This window comes from Dipodomys merriami, unplaced genomic scaffold (assembly GCF_024711535.1).
Source record: "Dipodomys merriami isolate MVZ:Mamm:240054 unplaced genomic scaffold, mDipMer1.0.p SCAF_3, whole genome shotgun sequence".
Taxonomy (NCBI): Eukaryota; Metazoa; Chordata; class Mammalia; order Rodentia; family Heteromyidae; genus Dipodomys; species Dipodomys merriami.
In genome coordinates, this window is record NW_027204492.1 from 79,326,512 (window position 1) to 79,351,764 (window position 25,253).

Sequence of the window (25,253 nt, forward strand, 5' to 3'; positions counted from 1 at the left end):
CCATTGCCAAAACTAAGGCTACATGACCTCTATATTCCTTCATTTTCAATTATATATTTCATTCTATATTATATGTGCATTCAATTATATATATAGTGTGTGTATACTAGACAATATAAATAATATATGTGTTAGTATACGATATGAATAAGATGTTTTATTTTCGTCAATGTGTCCTTATTTGATAGGTATTACATAGCACACAATATATACTACATAATATATAATATATACTGCTGTGGGGGGGTGGCAGGGATCTGGAATAAAATATGTGGGGAGAGGCTGAACCCACAGAACAAAGCAGCATATATACAATTTGGGTAAAAAAATTTTCATTATGGAATTGACAAATAAAATACTATACAAACATTTACTAGATAAGAAACGAAAGACAGAAGGCTTTTATGTAGGTACTCCTTTCCTTAGAGGCCTAAGTGGGATGTATGACAGATAAGATAAATCACTTTAAGACAGCAAATACAAGCCTTTTGGCTGACTCAAAAATTAGTAAATGGGGCTGAGAGAGACTCCCAGCTAGACAAAGACTGGTGATTATCTGGAAAAAAAAATAAATAAAATGTCTATCTACTAAGACTCCTTAGGAGGTGTCTTCATGTCTGTTTTTCATACTCCACAGCTGTCAAGGGGCAGAGACTCCAGCCTACATCCACCACAGCCAAGTAAAACACGCTTCTCTCAAGTAGAAGTTCACCCTTGGACCTGAATTCATGGTACAAGTTCACTCTCAGAGACACCCGCTCACTGTTTCAACAAGACCCTCCAAAATCTCCAGGTAACTCTAAGCAGTGAGATGATAGCACTGCTTTAGTTATTATAGAAGCCAACTAAACTACCCATGAAGGAAATTTGAGAAATCAATCACTTACCAGGATAGATGAACTATACTGGCCTCCTCACTTACTCCCCAGATGACAAAGAGCTGAAGGTCAGAAGCCACAATAGCCAAAGGGCCTGTAATTAAGAAAATCCACATCACCACCATAAAAAAGCTGGTGTCAATTAAATTTGATGTATGTGACCCAAATATCTGATGTGTCAGCCCTAAAATACACACAGTAAGAGGGTACCTGGCAAAGGCTGGCTACTAAAGCCCACTTGAGGGCCTATCTTGGAAACAGCAATGCAGACTCTGATGAGTACATGTGTGATGTATCACCGTGCACCCTAACCTATGGACGATTCCAAAAACCTCACACTGACCCAGCTTCGACAAGGTGAAATGGGCTTCTTGACTTAGTAAAAGCCAAAACCAAACGTCACTCCTACTAACGTGTGTCATATATCAGACTGTACCTCTGCGACTTGTAATCCTGCAAACTTCACAATGGGTAAATTAGTCAGAGCACCCTACATGGAAAAGTAGCTGAAAGATTACAGTCTGTATCTATGGGGAGGGCAGGGACCAAGGAGACCTATTACACTTCAAGAGTGTTACTGTCACCCATAAAGCTGAGTCTACCAGGAGATGGGAAAGACAGAGAACCCTATATCCTCCATAGCCAAAAATAAATTCATGGATATAACACAGACTGTAGTTTAATCTCTAAACGTCTCCTCCTGCTTTGTCTGTGGAGGGACTAATATGATAGATCAGTGGCCTTGGGAGCCAAAATACTGAATCCCCAGGTACCCTAAGTTGGAACTAGGTTTTACACTATAAGCACCAGAAGTTGGAACTAGGTTTTACACTATAAGCACCAGCAGATGGTTTATAAAAAACTTCTATTGTTAAAAGAGACTGCCACACCTGATCAAAAAGTCAGTTTAAAGAACCAGTGAAAACACTGACTTGTCTGGGTCAAATATCCTATAACAATTCAGCCCAGAAGACTAAATGGAGGGGCGGGGTGGAGGCTGAAATGTTCCAATCTATACCAAACTGGTCCTGTACCCTCTGTCTAATTTCACCCACGTCCAGACTGCATGGAAATATATAAAATTTAGACATATTGGCAGGCCCCACTGTTGGATGTGTAAGAAAAGGGAGTATTTTGTTTCACCCAAAGTTGTTCAGAAATGTATATCCTATGGCCTTTACACTTTTAATGCTTCTTATTACCCTTGAACCGGGAATCAATTAAAAGTTCCACTCTAACACAATCATGCATGCTGGGAATCACGGCAGGCATTACAAATTGGCCTATGAACATGATAAATTCTTTAAGATGGTTACAGACTATTGTTAATAAAACTGCCAGAATTCTCACTCTACAAGCTGAACTAAGTTCTAAGACACACAATGTTATCTAACAAAAACTCTTAGCCTTAAACCATTTACTGGCCTCTGAAGGATAGAGTACCCTAAATAACTGTTGCTCATACATAAACAATAAATGCAAAAATTGTAAGAGTTCACTGATCCAATGAAAAACACTGTCTAGGTCCAGGTCTAAACCTGAAAGTATTGGAAAGTGTTGGAACCCCAGTGAATTATCTGGACGGTGGTTGTCAAATGTTAAGGGACTCAAAACTCCTCAGTGTTGTATATTTACTACTAAGAGCCTATCCACTACTTGCTTGTCTGTTACATCTAGTTTTAAAATCTCTCTCCAGTTATTATGGAAGCCATGCTCAAAAATAATAACAAGAAGCCGGGTGCCACTGGCCAACTCCTGTAATCCTAGCTACTCAGGAGGTTAAGATCTGAGGATTGTGGTTCAAGCCAGCCTGGGCAAGAAAGTCGATGAGACTCTTATCTCAAATTAATAACCACCAAACTGGAAGTGGTGCTGTGGCTCAAAGTAGTAGAGCACTAGCCCTGAGCTAAAGAGCTCAGGGACAGTGCCTAGGCTCAGAGTTCAAGCAACAGAAACAACAAAACAAAAACAAAAACAACAAAAAAGCAAGAAATGTCAGCCATCCTTAAAATGATGTAAAAAATATCAACCATTAAGTTATGATGATGTTCTTGAACCCTTAATGGGTCAAAGCATAAAACTGGGAATTTCAAGGACAACTGAGTTGAGAGGGGGGGAGGTGTAGAAGCAGCACACAGCACACAGGTAACTTCAGTGAAAAGTTTGCATCCTAGAGATTAAGCTATAAATTACTCTGTAAACATATACTTGATAAGGGGGCAGAGGGAGTATGAAAGAGAGGAACCCTTCATTCTCACACTGCTTTTGGAGAACATGAGTCTGCCAAGCCTGGGCTAGCATAAGAAAGTCAACGGAGCCTGGTCTCACTAGTCCATTTCAGAGACCACTACAAGAATGTAATTTATTATACATTACACATTATATGTGTGTATATGGATATGTATATATTTTAGATGTAAATATACACAGTCTTAATATGTAGCCTATAGTTCACAACTAATCAGAATCTACTAGGAGACTCCATCAGAACATCACTGCACAAGTCAGGACACACAGATTAGAGCCAGACCTTCATGTACTCTCCCAGAGAAACCGGACCAGGCCTGGCAAAGGTACCTGTAGACCTAGAAAGACAATCACCATTTTGTGCATAAAAACTCCAATTTGAGACAAGGCCTATTTCCACCATATGAGCTTAGGTCTCTGGAATGACCACAGATGTCCCACTTGCACTCTACCCAATGAGTTCCTCTAGCAACAGCCAATGAGCCAAAAGGTGGAAATTCCCAGAGCTCTGAGATCCCCAAATGTTGCACTGCCAAGATATATTTTGAGGATTAGCTTGCTGCCCTTCCTAATGAGATTTTTACAAGACTGTTATAAAACGCTGCTAAAATTGGTAAAGAATAATCAATTGTACTAACCAATAAGAATGTGACAAAACCTACTAATCCTTAGCTAGCCAATTGTTAGCCAATCATGTAACTAAGTTGGAAACCCCCTTCCCCTGATTTACTCGAGAAAAAAAAAAAACCCTGCCACCCCATAAGGCGGGGCTCTCAACTCTGACCCACTGCAGTCAGTGAAGGTTGGGAGTCCAGGCACAAGATGGCAATAAAGGACTCTCTGGCTATAAAGGACTCTCGTGTGTTGCATGGGAATCGGGTCCTTGGTAGACTTTGGGGGTCCCTATCTGGACACAACATACTCATTCACAAAGATTCTCACTTGCTGAGTATGAATGAAATCTAGAGACTTGTCCATTGGTTGCAGATATCTGGGACTCTTTTCTTTTTTGGGGGGGGGGAGGGTTCCAGTTAAGGGGCCTGAACTCTGGGCCTGGGCGCTGTTCCTCATCTTTTCAGCTCAAGGCTAGCACTCTACCACTAGAGCCACAGTGCCACTTCTGGCTTTTTTCTTTTTGCTTATGTGGTGCTGAGGAATCGAACTCAGGGCCTCATGCACGCAAGGCAAACACTCTACCACAGAGACACTTTCCCAGCCCCTCTTTGACTGTTTCTAACCCTGTCAGTAACAGTCGAGTTGGAACCACTGCAGACATTAGTACCTTGAGCTAACATATTCTGAAATGAACAGGACTATCACAGATGTGAGCCAAAAACATAGACTAAATGGTGCGACTTGTGGTCCGGGACCCCAGAAGCATGCATTCCTCTAAAAGATGCAGGTTGGCTACTGCTTACAGAGCTGAGAACTGTGAGATGCCGGTAAAGGAGTACAGGGAGGAGACAAGGGAGCCCAGGAAGAAGATGGCACCCCCAGACCAGTTGCTGCCTGGTCTCTGTCAGACCAATTCCCAACAGCACTGTCCTCGGGCTTCTGTGTCTGCCCGGATTCCAGCCAGTGCCCTTCTTATATTTCCCCTCCGAGCCCTGGCTGTCCCCCGCGGTCCCCAAACGGGTGAGGATTTGTAGGGACCACGGCTGTCCTGGCACTGAGCAGAACGCATTTGGGGCCTGCAGTCCCATAGGGGCGGCGCCGGGCTTCAGAAACAAAGATGGCGGCTGACACCACAGTACCTGGTTTGAGGCCTCAGAACCGAGCAGCGCAACAGTCAGTCCACACGCGTGTCCAGGAGCTAGGGCAGACCCCTTCTTTGCCCTCCGCCAAGTCTATACCTGCAAGTTCTCACGCTGGGACAAACAGCATGGCTGCCAGGATGTCCTCAGCGGGAGCCCCGTGGAAGCAGAGCTTGTGGAAGGGGTGGGGGAAGGGGAGAAAAAAAAATGGCTGAATCACCGCCTCTGATTGGCTAGGTGTACATCACATGACACGTCTAACATGTCCGGAGGCTGGGATGTGCCCTCTGACCCCACGTGTGGCTGCCTGCTCCTCCCCCTGCCCCTCCCTCAGACCTCTGTCCCTGTTGGCTGGAGGCTGCAGAGTCTGATCCGGTCTTGGGAGGGGTGGACAGGTGGGAGGGGGAAGGGGAAGGGGGCGGGCCTTCGGGAGTCTTGTCTGGAGATGTGTGCCACAGTAGGCCACAAAAGTCCTGAGTCTGCAGGTTTCTGCCGACTTCTCATGACGACGTTCTTTCCCAGGAATCCAATGGAGTCTTTGGTTAGAATGTGCCTGACTCTGCCTATGTCTTCTGAAGTCTGATGGCTCCCTGCGCCGATCGGCAGAAGTACAACGGGGTCTTTCAGAAGAGGGTAATAAGAGTCTTTGGGAGGACTCTGCCCGACTGTTTGAATATCTGGCCAAATCTCACGGGGGTCTTTGGTAAGAGGCTGGTGCACTCTGCCTTACTCTTCTAAATTCTTTTGGAGTCCTTGGGAAGTGTTTGAAAAGTCTGCCAGAGACTGTAACATGAAGATACATAGTATGGAAATGTGATTTTTTTAACCAGAACTCCATTTCACAGGTATTAAGTGGTTGCAGGATATCAGTATGTTCTCATTTTTTTTTTTTTTGTCATGGGGCTTGAACTCTGGGCCTGGGCGCTGTCCCTCAGCTCTTCAGCTCAAGGATAGCGCTCTACCACTTGACCCACTGCACCACTTCTGGTTTTCTGGTATTTAATGGGGGATAAGATTCTCACAAACTTTCCTACCTGGGCTGGCTTTGAACAACGAACCTCAAGTCTCAGCCTCCTGAGTAGCTAGGATTACAGGCATGAGCCACAGGCACCTGGCTAGGTTGTACCCCTACATTCCTTCATTTCAATTTCACACAAATGTACAAATAGTTTTCAGTTTGTATTATATGTGTGTACTATATAATACAGAGTATAAATAGCATAATATAATATAAAATATACATTAGATATAATACATACTACATGAGTTTATACATGATATTTTATATATGGATAGAAGAATGTCTAAGTAGTCCAAACTGCACCCAAATTTGAAATCATCCTGTCTCAGCCTCTCTGAGGCAGGATAGATGACAGGAAAGAGGCATGAGAAACAGTAGCTAGGGATTCAAAGACAAAAAACTGTATTAATATATATATTGATTTAAAGCATGAGAGCTCTCTTTTTGCTTTAATCCTTATACTTCCTTATAAACTGCAATGATTTGACAGAAGGGAATAAAACATCAAAAGACATTTGTCAACATGTAACCCTGCTTGCTTTTCCAAATCCTTAATATGCTCTAGGACTTTTGCAAGAAAATGTGTTTTGTGTGTGTGTGTGTGTGTGTGTAGTAAATATACCGTACAGAGGGGTTACAGTTACATGAGTAGGGTAATGAGTACATTACCTATGGAGCGTTGTTACCTCCTCCTTTGTTTTTCCCTTACCATCCCTTCATCTCCATCTCCCCAACTCCTCCCACTCCTACTCCTAGTGCCTCCCCATTGTAAAGTTCGTTTTCAACATAATGTCCTGTACATTTCATGGACACAATGGTCAACCTGCATCCCCATTTAAGAATTCCACTATATCCCTACCACTCCCCAAATTACAAAAATGTGTATACAAGATGCAGAATCAAATACAGAATCAAATACAGTGAAAACAGGGGTATGGCAGATAAAATAGACTTCAAATTAAAATCAATGAGGAGAGATAAAGAAGGTCACTACATACTAATTAAGGGATCTCTCCTTCAGGAGGATATTACGATTCTAAATATCTACTCACCAAATAACAGAGCACCCAAATTTATCCAAGAAACACTACTTTCCCTCAAATCATACATAGATCCAAAAACAATAGTTGTTGGGGACTTTAACATACCAATATCCCTGCTAGATAGATTAACCCATCAAAAACTCAACAGAGAAACCTCGGATCTGAACATCTGCATAGATCAACTAGACTTAACAGACATTTACCGAATATTTCACCCAGCAGTATCAGATTACACCTTCTTCTCAGCAGTACATGAAACATTCTCCAAAATAGACTACAGAGGCAAGTTTATGCCTCTGAGTTCCGCATTAACAAATTGGAGAGATTTGAAACCAACAACTTAATGAGGCACCTAAAGCTCCTTGAAAAAGAGCAACAAGCTAAACCCCAATCCAGTAGACAGAAACAAATAATTAAAATGAAATCAGAATTAAATGAATTAGAATCCAAAAAACTATAGAAAGAATCAACAAAACAAAGAGTTGGTTCTTTGAAAAAAATAATAAAATTGACAGACCCGTAGCAAATCTTATCAAAAAAGAGAACACACCCAAATAAGAAAACTCAGAGATGAGAGTGGAACCATTACAACAGAAACAACCAAGACCCTCCCCCACGATATAACCCCTGTTTTCCCTGTATTTGATGTTGGTATACTTTGTGGAGGGGAGGGTAAAAATCAAATTGTTTAAATAGGGATACAGGTGGACCCATTGCAACAATGAGATGTACAAGACGTTATGTTGAAAAACGAGGAAGTGGCGCTGTAGCTCAAGTGGTAGAGCGCTCGCCTTGAGCTGAAGGGCAGCGCCCAGGCCCAGAGTTCAAGCCCCACATCCGCCAAAAAAAAAAAAAAAAGAAAAACGAAGTTTACAGCTTTGGCCGGGGGGGGGGGGGGTGGGAGGTGGAGGGGAGAAGATGGAAAGGGATGTGAAGTGGAAACAAAGGAGGCGGCAACAATGCTTGATAAGAAATGTACTCATTACTTTGCCTATGTAATTATAATCCCTCTGTACAGTATTTTCACAATAAAAAATTAAAATAAAAAATGAAAAAACAAAAGAAGCAAAAAAGAAAGAAATGTACTCACTATGTGTTGTATGTAACTGTAACCCCTCTGTACATTGCCTTGACAATAAAATTAAATGAAAAAAATGAAAAAAAGAAACAACCAAGATTCAGGATAAATAAAGGGATACTTTTCAAACCTTTATGCTAATAAGTTTGAAAATCTGAAAGATATGGACAAATGTCTAACAAATATTGACATGCCCAAACTAAAGCAAGATGATTTAAGCAGACTAAACAGACCCATATCAAGCATGGAAATAGAAACAGCAATAAGAGACCTCCCACCCAAGAAAAGCCCAGGACCGGGTAGATTTACTGTGGAATTCTACAAGGCCTTCAAAACAGAACTCACACCAATACTCCTCCAACCCTTCAATAAAATTGAAAGTGAACATCACTACCAAACTCTTTCTATGAAGCCAGCATAACCCTCATCCCAAAACCAGGGGCCGGGGGAGAAGGGATGGGAAGGGGAAACAAAGGAAGAGGCTACAATTCTAGATAAGAAATGTACTCATTATCTTGCCCATGTAATTGTAATTGTAACCCCTCTGTACAGTATTTTCACAATAAATAAAAAATAATAATCTAACAAAAAAACAAAAAGAAAGAAAGAAAGCTATAGACCCATTTCTGTAATGAACATTGATGCAAAACTTCTCAACAAAATTTTGGCCTATTGACTTCAACTCATCATCAAAATAATCATACACCACGATCAAACAGGATTCATTTCAGGGATGCAAAGCTGGTTCAATATATGCAAATCAATTAATTCATCACATCAACAAGAGCAGGGATAAGAACCACATGATTATCTCAATAGATGCAGAAAAGCATTGGACAAGATCCAACATCCTTTTACGATGAAAGCTCTGGAAAAACTAGGAATCCATAGAACATTCCTCAATATAAGAAAGGCAGTGTATGACAAACCTACAGCCAGCATAATACTTAATGGTGAAAAGTTAAAGCCATTTCCTCTAAATTCAGGAAATGTTTAACCAAAAAAAAACAAACCCTATGCTGAGAAAATGACTCCGAAAGTCCATGCTTAAAGTAGAATTATAATAGGGATGGATACCTGTCTTGGTGGGAGCATGTGAGAGAATCCATCATATGTGTAGGGAACTGACGCTGAGCTGTGAAACCTGGAGAGGGTTGTGAGGCTGAGAACTGGCCTTGGAAAGGGTTAATAGCCTGGAATTCCACCCCTTTCCTTAGTGCTGGAAGGACTGAGAACAAGCTTCTCTCAAGTAGAAGTACACCCTTTGATCTGATGGTGTTTATCAAAGGAGTCTGCTTTGTTCTAATGGAGGTCTTTTGGGCAAGTCTGCCTGACTCTACCAGATTCTTCTGCAGTCTACACCAGAAGCCTGCTGAGGTCTACTGAAATCTTGTTTGGTTGTTGTCTTTGAGAGCTGTCTGCTGTTGTCTGCTGAAGCTGTAATATCAAGATAGATTATGTCTAAGTGTGAATTTGAGCTAGAACTACATTTCAGAGAATATTATTGATATGATAGTATTTTATTATACTTTCAAAAATTTGGTATGACCTTTATATTCCTTTATTTTAGCATACATATAATTTTGTATTTTATGTGCACTCTATATGTGTTTGCACTATACAATAAAATAACATACGTGTGTATTTTACAGTATAAGTAGCATTTATTATGTTTTTCAATATGTTTTTAACTAATATGTATTTGCAGCACTTAATACATAATACATAGTATCTTACATGTGCTGATGTTTGTGATGGAACTATGTAGGGGAATTCTGAGCTCTTTGGTTATAGCAGCGCATAGCCAATGTGGGTGAAAACTTTATATCCTTGAAATTGGTAAAATGCTATATAAACATATACTAGATAAGCAGGCAGAAGGATATAAAATATAGGCAGCTTTTCCTAGGTACTCAAGTTTTGGAGGAAATGAGCCTGTCACTTGCACGCTAGCACAATAAACTGCTTCCTGTAAGAGTCTGGTGTCGCATCTCCCTGAGAGCTCACTACTTTTGGTGATCATTTTTGGGATTTGACATGGTGACTTTTTCAGTTCCCTTGCTACAGGGGTTGGATCCTGGGCACTGGAGAGGAAAATACCATCAGGCACCCCCAGATGTCTTTAGTTGATTGGATTGATGTTTCCTCCAGGCAATCTTACAAAGGAGCTGCCCCCTTGATTTGCAATGGAGTGAGTGTCACAGAAATCACTTCTGTGTTCCCTGTCCTACAGTCAGGAAAGAACCAGGTGCAAAGTGATTCCTGCCCTTAAGCAGCAGAGAAGGGGCTTGATCACCCCCTAAGGAGATACCTAAGAAACTCCATGGGTAGCAAGGATGATACTGTCTCTCTGGTCCAGGAAGCAGGACAGGACTATTGTGTGTCTCTCAAGATTTCAAGCTCAGGGCACGTGTGTCATGAGTACACATGCGTGAGATACAGCCTGGCACAGAGCCACAGGAGATTCTGTATAAGTAAACTTTCTGGCCCTTGTGTCAGCAAAGAAAACCCCACTTCCTCTCTTTCAAATCCCTTGCTGTTTTGTGTCTGTCTTGTCATCTAATAAGGGGGAAAATTGGTGAAAAAAGAGTAAGGCCAGCCCCTCAAAATGTAGTTCAAAATTTTAATAAAGGATTTTGTTGGAAACTATAACATTAAATTATTTCCTAGCAAACTCAAAGTTCTTTGTGACTCACTGTAACACTCTTTTGATGTAGGATGGCCACCTGGAGGGATTGCTAGACCCCTCTGTAAACCTCAATGAAGTTTACAAAATAATTTTGGAGAGGTGCCTTCCCTTCCATTCAAGAATCCAGTTTGGGCACCACCCTGACAGATAGTCACTATAGTAGAGAACCTTTCTCCCCTTGTACTGTTTTTTGTTTTTGACCCAGCATCATTCAAAAAGGGGAAAATACACTTTTTAAGTGTTGGCAAACCCACAGTGAAGGACATTGGATCTTTGGAAGCCCAATGCTGTTTGTGCACTATGATATACCCTGAGGAGTCTGACATGCTTCCACTTACCATTTTATTGTTCTTGGTATTTCTGGCTACTGAAGATGTTATTTGCCATGGGATGCTGCATCGTTGGGAAATATCAGTTAGATTTAAGGCCTCCCATCCAAAGCATATGAAAATCACTGACCAGTCTTTTGCTTTCTGTTAGCTTGTAGACAGACAATATGTTTTCTTAAATTTCTCTAAGTCTTGTCAAGCCTTCATCTTCAAGTTTTCCTTACCCTCTTGCTTTCATTTGTGTTTTTCCACTTTTTTCCCCATAGGAAAGAATATAAATTTGTAAACCCTAACTCCAAGACAATTTGTCTGTACAGTTTTTGAGTTCGGTTTGTTCGTGGCTTTTGGGTTGTATTTTATGGTTTTGGGGGGATATGTGAAGGACAGGCTGTGTTTTTTTTAAATATATATTTTGGTGCTATATGTAATGAAACTGTTCATAGCAGATCGGTGAAAATAAAGGTTTCTCTTTGATTCTAAAAATGTCCTGTGAAAAGTTTCTAATGATCTCAAATAGCCCTAGTTTTTGTGTGCTTTGCTGTGCTGACTCAGTGATTGCACTTGTGTGTCTATAGCTGAAGGATGACTTAGGCTAGTCTGTGTGCTAGAGAGCACTCTGAATGACAGCAAAGCAACTCTGTGTGCTGGTGGGGATAGGGACTGAGGCTAGGTGGCCTGAGGCTGTCACAGAAGGCCTGGATACTGTCCCTTAACTTTATTACTCAAGGTTGCACTCTACCTTTTGAGTCACAGCTCTTCTGGCTGTTTGGTGGTTAATTGGAGATAACAGACTTTCCTGCCAGACTGACTTTGAGCTGCGAAACTCAGAGCTACTGGCACTCAGTTGTCTTCTTATGCTTTTGACATTTTGGAATTGTGCTTCATATTTATAACAGGCTGGCATAGACCTCCATCCTCCTATTTACCATTCCTACATAGCTGAGGTGACAGGTACATTTCACACTGAGCCTTTATTGATTAAGAAGTGGTTTTGCTAACTTTTTGCCTGACCTGATCCTCCTAATTACTGCTCTCTGGTAACTAGAATTCCAGGTGTGAGCCACTTCACCAGTATGTTCCTGCTCTCTTGAGCATTGCTCCTTCAGTATCTTGTCTGCTATTCTTCCATAGGACATGTTTCCTCACTCCTTGGAGCTGAGTGAGTCTTCATCAGTTCTTTGATTTCAGTAGTGCAGTGTTGGTACAGCAATGCTCACTTGGCAGTGCTCACACTCACCTAGTGTTAGTAAGAGACGTGAAGATGGCACTGTTATGGGCATTATTTAACCAGTCCAGCCCCCAGGATGACTGCTTTGCTGCTCTTGTGTTCTGTAAGGGTGGGGTTGGTAGTCTACCCTTACCTCTAGGCAGGGTGGGCTTCAGCAACTCTCTTCAGCTATGATCTGTTGGGGTGGAGATTCTTTCCTGCCTTAGATTTGAGGATAAAATTTAGAGAGATAATGAGGGAGTTTTAATCTAAGTGATTAATAGTTTAAATATAGCAGAAGTTTGTGGGGGAGATAAAGATAAAACTGTACATTTTTTAAAAGAACCAGATAATCAGCATATTATCTTATTAGTGTATATAAGATTATTTGCATAAGATGCTGACTAAATATATAATCAATTTGACATATTCTCATGATCAGAAATGTGAGAGACAGAGTAAGGGCAATTCCTGTCTACAAGGATTATCAACATAACAGTGGAGACATGAATGGAGTTCACATTCATGAAGTGTTAAGTGGTTATAAAACAAAGTGTTGATATTTTATTTACAATTCAATCAGCAGAGCTAAACCAGTGATTCAATGCTAAGATCTACCATGCACAAAAGTCAGTGAGATTAGAGGATTTCAGATGTTGGTTTTTCCCATAATCTGCTAGTGGACTAGATATTGATCTCCTTCTGCATGCATTTCCTATGCTTTAGTCTTTCACTCTACAGCAAGAAAATCAAGTTAGTAAGCTGCCTGGGGAATGCTCAGTATGACTTCAATATGATTTCCTACTTTGTCTCCTCTGCGACTCACTCTGGTGATTATTGAAATATAGTTGTATTTTACGGATTAGCTTTTTCCTTTTTCTTTTTTATGCCTTGTGGTGGAAAGTGCCTTGAAATAAATGAAACGAGAATATTCAGTAATCTGTTTTATATCATGAAGTTGTATGAGGAATAAATCCCAATTTGGAATTTTATGAAGCATGGGGTTTATATGGCGATAATTTGTTTGCCACTTGAATTAAGATTTCTATGTTCTAGAAAAGGCAGGTGTTGACTGGGACTAATGTTTAAGGCCAAAGTCTGCACTGGTACATAGCAGAAAACTGGTGACCCTGTGTGCGCAGAAAAAGTAAACTGGCATCCATTTTTGTAGAGGGAATGAGCAGTCTTTTTAAAGCAATGTGATGGCTTTATTCTCTTCTTCCTGTATGCTGTTAGTTTTGGAGAGTGAAGGAGCCAGTGTTCCAGAAGGACCTTTACACATTTTATAATTCAGACACTGGCATCCTGGGGATAATAGAGCAGGCGTCCCTTCTGAGACTGTCCAGTTATAGTGTGAACAAAAGACCAAATTAAGAGCATCTGTGACATTCTGTGCCACTGTAATTGAAGACTAGGAATAAGGTGTGGTGGGGCACTGTAGTGTAGGTATAGGCTGTGGTCACCAGTCTTCATTCCCTGCTACTTTGATGATGCCACCATGCACATGATATCTTGCACAGATATATTTTTTTCAAAAACATGCATTTCTTTTCCAGATGTGTAAGTTATATTGTTAGAAGTCATGTAACTTCCTGTGTAAATTCATATCCTGCTAGAATACCGTTGTGCACATTTGACTCTGAAATTCTTTACTCCAGGGATAGATTTGTACTTCCTGACCTTTCACATATCTTTTGAGAAATGCAGAATAGGTTATTTTTGCTGCCTGTTCTTAATTTGATAGTAAAAATTTTAACATTCCCCCCCCAAAAAGAAACTTTGCATCCTTAAAAATTTAAGCACAAAGTTTAATTTCCTCTTCAATTTTTTAAAATTACCTGTCTCTTTTTGCTACTAAGAATTGTACCATATCTTTATACCATGGATGCATAATTACCACTACCTTCAATGTTCTGAAGTAATGATATCTTTTAAAACTTGCCTGGGGAGGTTAATTTTATTTTCTTGTAAAGATGCTGTATAGAGAGGTTACAGTTAGATCAGTATGGTAATGAATACATTTCATGTAGGGCATTGTTACCCCCTCCTTTGTTTTTCTCCCACTATCCCTTCCTTCCCCTACATCCTCACTCCCCCTCCCACTAAGTTGCAAGGTTCATTTCCAACATAGTGTCTTGTGAGTCTTATTATTGCAATTGGCCATCCTGTGACCTTGTTTCACCATTTTTGTTATTCCCTTTTCCCTCCCCAAATCAGATAAATATATATACAAGATGCAGGGTACCAAAATAAAATACAGTGACAACAGGAATATACCATAGGAGGATGAACATACAAAAGAAACAAAGAAAAAAATCACAGAGTACATTTAATACAACAACAAAGAAAAACCTTGTATCCATATCTTAGGGTTCATTTTGCTTAGCATCATCTTATATGGTCATATGTACATAGCTTTTGAGCTTTTCTGCTCATCTGATAATATTATCCTAGACATATACTAATTATTGCAAATAAGGGAAACCATGGGAACTTTTGAGTTCTACGAATATTTTAGATATAAGGCCCTTTTCTGTTGTATGGCTAGTGAAGATCTCCCAATCTATGGGCCTTCTATTTATCTTGCTAGCTATGTCTTTTGCCATGCAGAAGCTCTGCAGTTTAATGCAATCCCATTTGTCCAGCCTTTCTTTGCTTTTTTGTGTTTCTGGATCTTTATTGAGAAAATTTCAGCCTAGGCCAAAGAGCACTAGAGTTTCTCCCATTCCTTCCTTTAATGTGTTCAGGGTGTTGACTTTTACCTCAAGGTCTTTGATCCATTTAGAATTGATTCTGGTACAAGGTGATATATAAGGATCTAACTTTAGTTTTCTACAAGTGTTTACCCAATTATGCATTTACTGAAGAGGCTGTCTTTCTCTCACCCTATTTTTTGGCTTTCTTATTGAAGATTAGGTGGCTATAGGTTTGTGGGTTCATTTGGCTATAGGTTTGGGTCTTCAGTTCTATTCCATTGGTACTCAGGTGTGTTCTTGTGCCAGAACCAAGCTGTTTTGATTACTATAGCTTTGTAATAGCCTTTGAAGTTTGGTATTGATATTCCTCCATTACTGTTATTTTGCTAAGGATTGTTTTTGCTACTTGGGGTCTTTTATTGTTACATATGAATTATTTTGTCAGTCATGGGGCCTGAACTCTGGGCCTGAGCTCTGTCCCTCAGTTCTTCAGCTCAAGACTAGCGCTCTACCACTTGAGCCACAGCACCACTTCCAGCTTTTTCTGCTTATGTGGTGCTGAGGAATCGAACCCAGGGCCTCATGCATGCAAGGCAAGCCATCTTCCCAGACCTCCATATGATTTTTAGATTGCAAAAAAGAATGAGGATGGGATATTGGTGGGTATTACATTGAATTTGTAAAATTTGTAAATAGCTTTTGGCGGTATTGACATTTTCAGAATGTTAATCCTCCCAATCAATCTGCTTTAATTTCCTATTTCAGGTTTTTAAAGTTTTCATTATAGAAGTCCTAAAACAAATCCCCAAAGAAACAACTGCCCCATTAATAAGCAGGCTAAAGACTTAAAGAGAGACCTCTCTGAAGAGGATATAAGATTGGCCAATAGACACACAAAGAAATGCTCAACATTTCTGGCCATAAAAGAAATGCAAGTCAAAACAACATTAAGATTCCACCTTATCCCTATTAGAATGGTCATTATCAGGAAATCTGATAACAGATGCTGGAGAAGCAATGGCCAAAAGGGAATGCGACTACACTGTTGGTGGGAGTGTGAACTTGTTCAACCACTCAAAAAAACAATGAAGAGGTTCCTCAAAGTATGAAACATAGCCAGGCTCTGGTGGCTCATGCCTGTAATCCTAGATACTCAGGAGGCTGAGGTCTGAGGATCACTGTTCAAAGCCAGCCTGGGCAGGAAAGTCCATGAGACTCTTATCTCCAGAAATCTGGAAGTGACGCTGTGGCTTAAGTGGTAGAGTGCTTGCCTTGAGCTGAAGAGACAGCACCCAGGCCCAAAGTTCAAGACCCATAACCGACAAAAATTTAAAAAAAAAGAGTAAACATAGAAGTCCCCTATGACCCAGCAGTCCCACTTCTGGGCATTTATCCAAATGACCACAAACAAGGCCATAATAAAGCTACCGACACAACCATGTTTATTGCATCATTATTTACCATAGCTAAGATATGGAATCAACCCAGATGCCCCTCAGTAGATGAATGGATCAAGAAAATGTGGTATATATACACAATGGAATTCTATGCTTCCATCAGAAAGAATGACACTGCCCCATTTATAAGGAAAAGGAAAGACTTGGGGAAAAAAGTCATATTAAGTCAAGTAAGCCAGACCCAAAGAAACATAGATCCCATGTTTTCTCTCATTTGTAACAATTAATATATGTCTAGGATAGTCCTAGGAGACACACAGAAATAGCTCAATAGCTATGTAATTATGACCATATAAGATGAAGCTAAGCAAAGACGTGGAAACGAGAGGTTTTACTTCGTTATTGTTTTTAATATACTATGTGATTTTTCCCTTTTTTATTGTCAGGTGATGTACAGAGGGGTTACAGATACACAAGCAAGGTAGTAAGTACATTTTTTTTGTCAAACTTGTTACCCCTTCCCTCATTTTTTTCCCACTTTCCTTCCCCCCACACCCACCCTCAAGTTGTACAAATCATTTCCAACATATTGTCTTGTGTATATGGCTGTTGCATTGGTTCCCCCTTGCCCTTTGTCTCACCATTCTGTTGTTCCCTTTCCTTTCTCTAATTCAAATAAACATATATACAATACCAGGGTACCAAAATCAAATACAGTGACAACAGGGGATAAACCATAGGGAGAAAATCATACAAAAGAAACAAAAAAAAATCACATAGTACATTAAAAACAACAACAAAGAAAATCTTCTTGTGTCCATGTCTTGGAGTTTATTTTGCTTAGCATCATCTTATATGATCATATGTACATAGCTATTGAGCTGTTCTGCTCATCTGCTAAGATTATCATACATGTATACTAATTGCAAATTTCGTTTTTCTTTTCTTTTTTGCAAATTTCTTTTTTCTTTTGTATTTTTTCCTATGGTTTATCCCCTGTTGTCACTGTATTTGATTTTAGTGTCCTGGGTATTGTATATACATTTATCTGAATTAGGGAGGGGAAGGGGAACAACAAAACAGTGAGACAAAGGACAAAGGGTGAACCAATGCAACAGACAGTATGCTGGAAATGAACTACACAACTGGGGGAAGGAAAGTGGGAGAAAAATGAGGAGGGGGAGTAATAAGTTCCATAAGAAATGTATTCTCACTACCTTATGTATGTAATTTTGTATAACACCTTGACAATAAAATTAAATTTAAAAAACTTGTCTGTATAATGATCAAACTTTTCAAATGTTTAAATGTTATTTCCAATCCTTAATAGAGATGGTACACTGTCTAAGTACCAGAATCAGGGTAAACAGTGTTTGAAAGTTTACTTCTATAAATACATTTAACAGATAATTTTTAATTTTTTTTTTGGTCGGTTGTAAAACTTGAACTCTGGGCCTGGGCACTGTCCCTGAGCTCTTCATCTCAAGGCGAGCACTCTACCACTTTGAGCCACAGTGCCACTTCTGGTTTTCTGGTGGTGAATTGGAGATAAGAATCTCACGGACTTTCCTGCCCAAGCTGGTTTTGAACCGGTTCTCAGATCTCAGCCTCCTGAGTAGCTAGAATTACAGGCATGAACCACCAGCGCCAGGCCTGTTTAATCTTTTATAAACCATTGATTCCATTTGGAATTCTTTTAGAATGAAGCTGAAATACCTGTCAGAGGTTTTTCAAAATGTGATTTTCCAGAATCACATCCCTAGACATCAAGGTTGGAAACACACGTGCTGCTAAGTCCCCAAGCACCGCAAAAAAAAGTAAACAAACAAACTGTGCTCAATGAACAGAAGTGGAGCAGGTTGGGAAACCAGGACTCAGTTGACCTGACCACACATCTGGGCGGAAGTTGTCCTCTGGTAGTGGGAACGTTTCTAGCGCAACATTCAGGAACTGTCAGTTGGTTGCCCAAGATAGAAGCTACTGCACAGTGGGGCTTAGCAGGCACTGCCATGAGGTTCTGAGCCAAGATTGTGGATAAGACTTCTCTGGATCACTTCAAGAGTGAGCTGGGAAAGCTGCGGGAGCCAGCGGGGAACAGAAGGAGGCAGAAACTGGGCTAGGAAGGACCTGAAGGAATCAGAGAGTGGCCATTGGACCGACAGGATAGATGAGGCTAGGTATGGTACTGTGGGGATGAAGACGGCTGCGAGTTAGTTTCTGTAACTCTGGTCTCTTCATGTGATTTCTCTTTCACTGTGCCAGTAGACATCTTTATCTCTTCCAGTCATCCCTTTGCAGTCAGATCCCATTCTTCCCTCAAGCCAGAATGGGCCGAAACATGTGCTGAACTTTCTTTCAGTGTTGTGACCTGTATCTAGTGGTCTGGGTCTGTAAATTCATGTGGATTGAATGGTTTCTAGATCCCCTTTAGTCTCTGAGCCTCAATTTCCTTAAAGAGCACTGATAACAGGTGCTGAATGCCTCAAAAGTTGTTGGGACACTGGAATAACACTAAAATTATTGAAGTATTGTCCAGGGAGATACTAAGTTGCACTATGCTGAATTCCAACTTCTGTAAGTTAAAATTTCCATTAGAATAAGGAATGTGCAATGGAGTTAACTTCTTCTTTTACTCTTTGATACAGGAGTCGTTAATATGTTATACAGCCTTGCCAAAACATGCACCCTTCACATCTTCCCAGATAAATTGAACTTCATTGTTTCAGAGAAGCAGGCCATTGTAGGAGGATTTAGATTCTTTTATGGGTTCCAGAAAGTGAGTAGGAGCTCCAAGAAGCTTTAAACCTGGCCCACTGCCACTAGATATGCCATTTTAAAATGCCCATTTTATTTCTGTAAGAGCATTTTTCAACAGATTTGAAATAGAAGGTTTCTCTGTACAAAACAATGAAATATATTTAGAACTAGAAAAGTTCTTTGGAGCCTTAAATGCTGTCAAAAATATCCAAACCTTGACAATCAAGTTGACTAATAAACACCCTGGGAACCTCATAGTCTGCATAGAACTGGTGAGTAGAGAACTAGAGGAGTTTCTCAAATTTTGTACAAGAATTTTGTCTTGGAATGAATGCAAGTATTTGTAAGCCTGGGCCTTAAAACAACATTGTTAAAAGCTAATTGGTTTTCTTTAAAATTAAGAATCTTAGGGAAATGAACCCTAAGATATGTATTCAAATGTTTTTTTTTTCTTTCACGCGATTGTTTCTAACACATTTATAAGATTATTTCTTTGTTGTTTTGTATGTCCCTCCCTCACAGTATAACCCGTGCTTTCACTGTATTTGATGTCGGTATAATTTGTGGGGAAGGGGAAAAGCAAATCATTTAAATAGGGATACAGGTGGATCCATTGCAACAATGAGATGCACAAGTCTTTACGTCGAAAACGAACTTTACAACTTTGGTGGGGGGGGGCTGCGGGGGGAGGGGAGCGGGGGAGGATTGGGTAAGGGGGCAGGGGGAGGAAGGGAAGGGGTGGGAAGGGGAAACAAAAGAGGAGGCTACAATGCTTGATAAGAAATGAACTCATTATCTTGCCCATGTAATTGTAACCCCTCTGTACAGTATTTTCACAATAAAAAAATAAAAATTAAAAACTTAAAAATCTTGCATATGAATATTTTTCTTCATTAAAGTTGGTTCTTTATGCATTGTCTCTTAAAATAATGTGCTTTCACAATATTGGCACAGGATCTTGCCTTTTCCAAACAGCAATATTTACCTTTTAAAATATTTTTATTGTAAAGATGCTGTACAGAGGGGTTGCAGTTACATGAGTAAGGTAATGAGTACATTTCCTATCAAGCATTTTTACCTTCCCTCCCATTTCCCCAACTCCTCCCCACAAGTTGTAAAAATTCATTTTTAACATAGTGTCTGTCATCTAGTGTAGAAATCATAGTTTCTATTTTCACAGTAGATGATTTCTCCTCTCCTTTCTGCTGATGTAACTTACTTAACTTGTCCAGTAACATATTTACCTTATATGTTGCTGCAAAATGAGATGAGTGCAGAGCTCTCTTAAGAAGCACATATATACACTACAAACACACGCACATATATACACTAAAAACACACATATATACATATACACACATATACCACATACCTAAAGAAGGTAGTTCATATTTATTTCTTTTAGCATATATCCAAAAAAGAGAACAGTATAAAACTATTTTTCTGGCAATATTATCAGTGTATTTTTATATATAGTATTAAAAGCATCATCAATTATATTATATACTAGCTGTAAAAATTACACCTTAAACTTAAGTGCCAATGATGCTTTCCAAAGTTGAGAGGGCAGTGAAATTGTATCTTAGGCTTTCACTTACCATTGTAACTTTTCCCTTTAGACAGTATAAAGACAAAGTGTAAGTTAACATTTTTTATTGTAAAGGTGATGTACAGAGCAGTTACAGTTAAATAAATCAGGTATTGATTTCTTATTTAACAGCATCGCTCCCTCCCTCATTTTCTCCCAACTTCTTCCCTCCAGACCACCTTACCCCCCAAGTTGTATAGTTCATTTCCAGCATACTGTCTAACGAGTATCACTGCTGACTTAGTTCACCCTTTGTCCCACAATTTCTGTCCTTCCCTTTCCCCTCCCCAAATAAGATAAATTTATATACCAGACAACAGGTACAGAAATAAAAAACAGCAATAAAAGGGAACAAAGAAGAGAAAAAGAACTGAAAACAATACAAATAAAAAACCTGATGTTTCCATTTCTTGGAGTTCATTTCGATAAGCATCATTTTATATGCACATAGCTATTGAGCTCTTGTGATTTTCTCTAAGAATATCCTCCTTTGGTCTCACTGTGTGAATTTTTAGAGTCCTGATTAATTTATCATGTCTATGTCTAATTTTTTGTCTTTTACTATCTATTGTGTTTACTTTCCCTTCATTTGTAATATAATTAGGATGTGCCTATACATCAGAGAACATTTTTAACTAGTATTTGAAAAGTGTATTGAAAATATTTCCTTGTTTGGAATGAATGTAATTCAAGAACAACAAACTCTGAGCCTTGTTGAAGTAGATTCTGGAGTATTAGGTATGGTTATACAGTTTTGTGTAAGTATACAGAAATTTATAGGGAGTAATCTGTACATTTCTAAATTTGAAATGAATTAGTAGCATTCCAAATTGAATATGCACACTAATCTTCTATCTTTTAAATAAAAACAATAAGATGTATGGTACAATCATGAAAATAGAATCACAGAATATCTCTAAAGGACGCATTCACTGATTGCTGATAGCATTCTTGGGGGAAGTTCATAATTCTTAATTATCCTATTCACCACACTCCCAAGTTCCAAGAGCAGAAGAGGCAGAATAGCAATGTGAGGTAAGTGATTCTGAGTGAATGAATTGAGAACATTCAACATAGAGTTGGTCTTTCAAATAATTTTTTACCCTCAGTGCTTTGGTTTTGATTTTGTTTCAATACTGACAATATCAAATATTTTAACTCTTTGTCTTGGCAGTTATCTGTGTCAGGAAGGATTCACATTGTGATACACTACTTCCCCATAAATTTCATCCTGAGAAACTTGTGGAAGAGCTAATAAGAACTCTTAGTTCCAAACTCAGATGTAAATGCAACCTGAAGTTCTGTTGTTCAATACAATTAAAGAAGAAAATCTGTTTTCTCTAATTTTAATTAGAGTATTTTAGAATACCCAACTTTGAGCTGCCTCTGAGAACAAAATGAAAGTCATATTTAAAAGGTACTCTAGGAAAGAAATCTGAGTGTGTCTTTTTTTGTTCATGTTAACCCTCTCAATTCGCTGTTGTATATCATTACAATGTGATATTATTGATCAAAGGAGGGAGAATGCCTTACTCAATTCATCCTTTTAAGTAAAACAAAACTAATTGGACCCATACATTAGAAGACAGCCCGTATTTATTAGAACTCTTGGCCTTATGGATGAATTTGCATTTCAGAGCACTCGACCTTAGTATGTATACAGAGAGGAATTTTTATCAGAGTTTGGGTTGTCCTATTGAGAGAAAGTTACATATCTTATTTTCCTTTCTGATGCTGAGAATGTGAATTTTTATGCACAGTCTACTTTATGATTATCAACACATAAAATACCCCTAAAGTTTGGGATCCTTTTTACTTTGTACATCTACATACTGATTATATTCAAAATGGTCTAGTACTGTACATGAAAACATAAACACTTTCTAAATATAAATGGATACGTTATTGCTTAGAAAGAACCTATGTTCTATACAATATTTCATAGTGTAAAATAATGCTGCAGTAAAAAATATACTGATATGTATGATGAGATACATATAACTTCAGATCAAGTTTGAAAAGCAGGTTTGTTAATATGTACTGTGGTAGAAAAAGATCAAGAAGGTGTATAGCAAATATTTAATTCAGCTCATTGTACACTTGTACTTTTGATAATCAACTTTGTAATGAAACTTCCGTTTACACCAGCAAAAATAAATATTGAATCTGAATATACATTTTGTGAGTTATTATTATTAGAACATATGAAGCAAGTAATTCTGAACATTATACACTAGGCTTAATTTTCACAGCACATGATGAGTTATTCATCATGCTGAAATTACACTAGGTTAAGAATACTGGAGCCTGAGCTGGGTGCTGGTGGCTCACACCTGTAATCCTAGTTACTTAAGTATGTGGCTGACATCTGAGGATCGTGGTTCAAAGCCAGCCCAAGCAGGAAAGTCTGTGAAAAACTCTTATTTCCAATTAACCATAAAAAAAACCTTAAGTGGAGCTGTGCTTAAAGTGGTAGAGTGCTATCTTTGAGCAAAAAGAGCTCAGGGACAGCACCCAGTCTGCGAGTTCAAGATCCACAACTGACTGAAAGAAAAAAAGAATTCTGGAGCATGGGCCTACACAGCAGTATGACTTTGAAGAATAATCTTTTCTAATCAATACCCAACTCGAATGTAATGTTCATTTTCTGTCACTGTGACAAAATACCTGAGATAATCAATATATAAAAAAGAAAGTGTTTTTGGTCACAGCTTCAGAAGTTGCAGCCATTAGTGATCTGGACTGTTGCTTTGGAGTTTGTGAGAAAGCAGTACATCATGTTGGAAGAATGTAGCAGAGGGAGAGCTTCCTCATGGTGCCAGAAAACAGTCTGAGAAGATCAGAGTTAGTACCAATACCCCTTTCAAGGGCACAGACCCAATAACATAACTTCCTTCTGCTACGCTTTATCTTCTAAAAGATCCCTTACTTCCTAGCAGCCCCAAAGACTGAGTAAAAATTATTGATCCTGTCACATAATCTATAGAAGACAGTCAAACTCCAGTGGATAAGGTCAAGACCAGTCTGAGACAATGTCTTTTTACTGAGAGCAGGTAAATTCAGAAAAGAGGCAATGCAGAAAAGAATTCATGCACGCATATTGTGTAAAACCCTGAGTCTCTGGCCCTGGCTTATGGTCAAAATGTTGATGCCTGGCCTATAGGCCACTGGACTTAGCAATGAACCTCTTTTGTTCTATTTTGACAGGTTTCCTGGGATGGAAGAAAAGACATGCATACACAAGGACATATACATGCCCAAGGCCCAAGATTAAATTGGTTTTACAATAAATACTTCTCCATGCAATTGCCTTAAGCTCTCTGAGTTTTCTCACTGAAACCATTGGCAAAACTGGTTCAATCTGATACACTGAAGTAGTGAAAATGAAGCCATCCTCTTCCCTGATACAGAGTATTCAGTTATCTATTTTTAGGCCATCTCAGGAGAGACAACCTAAGCTAAATAAATCACTGGATGATAACAATGGGATTATTCCAGAAGTAGTGGCAGAGAAAGCAACTGCCTGCTCAGGGTCCAGACTCTATTTGCCTATAGCACTCCCCAACAAACCACACTGGTAAACATAGGCAGCGTAAGTAGCTCACAAAGATATTGAATTCCATACTGTAATACCTAAGGTTAGAGCCTGGCTGTTCCCAGTCAACCTGTTAGAGAGACAACTGTAACATTTATAATGTTCACCACTTATGTTGGTTGGAGTAAAAGAAGTTTATAGTGCTCATAGTTATTTTTTCACATTTGAAAGTATGGTATGACTGCATTTCTCAGACTTATAAGTAAAAGAAATCTCCCAAAACACAGATGGCCTTGTTCCCAGTGTATTCATGCTGTTGTCAAGTTACAACAGCGTGGGGAGGCTCAGTGGCTCCACCTGCCCCTCTGCAGCCAAGGGAAGTTTGTTCAGTACTGCCCAGCACACCATGACATCATCAAGAGACTTAATAGCAAAGTATTTATGAGATGACTGCACTTTGCTATTCATCTTGAATCCCCAAGCAGCTCCTGTTTAGAGGTTTTTGTTTGGGGAGCATAGAGTTCTGTCAAATTAATAATGTAATGTTAGTCTAACCTGTATATTTATATGTACTAATTGAAATGTAGACCTCTTTTCCTACTAGAAAAGGTTAAAATTCCCTGGAGAAAATGTTATTTTTTCCCTCAGTTCTGTGTCAGATTTAGGAAGCACTGGCTTGGACAAGGAGATGTACTTGAGTCTATTTTTATTCAATTCATTCTGTACATGATATAGAGTAATAAAACTAGTCCAGGTACAAGAAGGTTTCATTCATGCTTCATGATACATTAGTTATTTATATCAATAACTATTGAGCTGGGCTCTGGTGGCTCACACTTGTAACCTTAGCTACTCAAGAAGCTGAGATCTGAGAATCACAGTTTGAAGCCAGCAGAAAAGTCCTATTCACTACTAGAAAACCAGAAGTGGCACTATAGCTCAAGTAGTAGAGCACTAGCCTTAAGCAAAAGAGCTCAGAGACAGCACCCTGGCCCTGAGTGCAAGTCCTATGACTGACAAAGCAAAACAAAACA